The sequence below is a fragment of the Zeus faber genome, assembly GCF_960531495.2.
Source record: "Zeus faber genome assembly, chromosome: 19".
Taxonomy (NCBI): domain Eukaryota; kingdom Metazoa; phylum Chordata; class Actinopteri; order Zeiformes; family Zeidae; genus Zeus; species Zeus faber.
This window is the reverse complement of record NC_137206.1, coordinates 14,266,453-14,268,952: the sequence shown is the minus strand read 5'-3', so window position 1 is coordinate 14,268,952 and position 2,500 is coordinate 14,266,453.

Genomic DNA, 2,500 nt, shown 5'->3' with positions numbered 1-2,500 from the left:
TTATGCATGCCTCTATATGCCGTTTCCATTGTTGGTGGCGGGGTCCGCCACCTTTACCTGCAAAAATGCTTAAATCAGGCCCACGCGTGAGGTGAAAGGAAGACACAGTGAATTTGATGTGAATGATTTATAAAAATCAAGTGACCAAGAAAAAGCAAATCAGTCGACCAAAGAATGGCAACTTTTGGAGAAAATATGCTTAGGGCAAACCTAAATGTAGAAAACAAAAAGTCTAAGCCTGGTGTAGTGGAATCCACATAACACAGATGATCCCATGGATTGCCAGTTTAAACAGTTATACATACATACATATATACTCACACACACACACACACACACACACACACACACACACACACACACACACACACACACACACACACACACACACACACACACACACACACACACACACACACACCCACACACACCCACATATATATATATATATATCATATCTATCTAAAACTTAAATTTTCTTCTTCTTCTTTTTCTTTGGGCTGCTCCACAGCAGATCATCTCCCTCCAATACCTTCTGTTCTGCGCATCTTCCTCCCTTACACCAAGCGCCTGCACGTCCTCCCTCACCACATCCATAAACCTTCTCTTCGGCCTTCCTCTTTTCCTCTTGCCTGGCAGCTCCATCCTCAGCCTCCTTCTCCAAATGTAACTCTCATCTCTCATCTCTTATACGCGATCGTGGCGCCGCCCCTTGCGGTCCTTCAATTTTATTTTTACAATAATATAATATTTCTCTACTATAGCCGTCAAATCGGTATTAATGTCATATTGTGATAATTTTGCAATCTTATCATCTTAATTTTTAAGGGAAAAAAAAACAAACTGCAATACGATGCTACCACCAAAAAGAGCGATAAACGACATGTTATTGATTTACGGAACAAGTGTGTGTCTCCGTATCCAAGTGTGTGATGAAATACGGAACAAAAGCCGACGCAGCGCTCAGGTCTTACAAACGACGTGATGTCATACGGAAGGATGAGTGAAGAAGTTCCATTCAAGACCATAAGTGTTGTGAAGATTGCTGTGAAGATAGAAATAGAGGGGTAGAGAGGAGCGAGTGTGAGCTTCAGCATGAGTGTGTGTGTGTGTGTGTGTGCCTGTGTGTGTGTGCGTGTGTGTGTGTGTGTGTGTGTGTGTATGATATGAAAGCACACTCGATTTCTCAACCTGTCACTCAAGTCTAACAAAATTAGTCATGAATATGCATTAATAACATGCAAATTGCCACCTCCACCCCTCACACCCATCTGTGTGTGTGTCTGTGTGTGTGTCTGTGTGTGTGTGTGTGTGTGTGTGTGTGTGTGTGTGTGTGTGTGTGTGTGTGTGTGTAACCCTGGGGCTACAGACATTGGTTGTGTAAACCCAATTCTTTCTACATCATTACAAGAGCGGGACATAATTTATAAGAATGATACATACAAACATGCGCACATGATACGTGTGTGTGTGTGTGTGTGTGTGTGTGTGTGTGTGTGTGTGTGTGTGTGTGCGTGCGTGCGTGTGTGAACACACACACACACACACACACACACACACACACACGTTCCAATGTCTCTTTCCCCAAATGTGAGTGCTAATGTATGGGATTTTCTAAAGTGCATTTTCACAAACTAATATATATATATATATATATATATACACACACACACACACACACACACACACACACACACACACACACACACACACACACACACACAGTGTCAGCAACAGCTTACATTAAAAAGAAATGGGTAAAATAGTAATAAATGCAATGGAAACTAATGGAATATAAAATAAGAGAAGAAAATGGAAATTTATGGAAAAACACAATAAAATATGACAATATACTCATTGGGCCCATGAGGTAGAGGGGGGCGTCTAGTTATCCAAAGGCTGCTGGTTTGATCCTGGGCTCCTCTTGCTAGTGTGCTGAAGTGTCCATGAGCAAGACACTTAACCCCTGTTTGTTCCTGATTGCCATGTCCATCGGTGTATGAATAACTGTAAGTTAATTTGGACAAAGGTGTCTGGTGCTAAATGATGATGTCAATATAAATATACACTAAACCTAATGATAAGCAACAGCATACTGTATATATCCAAAAAAAGTGCAAATGATGTGTGTGTGTATAAATATATATATATATTTTTTTACTGTGTATGTAGTTTTCTTCTGATATATAGAGTGTATTGTCTGCGTCTCCCCAGGGTGATGTTTGAAAGACTGGGAGCTGCCACAGCAATTAACCCCCCTGTTAATGAGAGGAGACCTGACAAGCTGCCAGATGGCACTGCCTGGCATCCTGCCACACACACACACACACACACACACACACACACACACACACACACACACACACACACACACACACACACACACACACACACACACACACACACACACACACACACACACACACACACACACACACACACACACACACACACACACACCCCTGTCTTGCCCTGACATGCACCCAATTGCTGCTGGTTA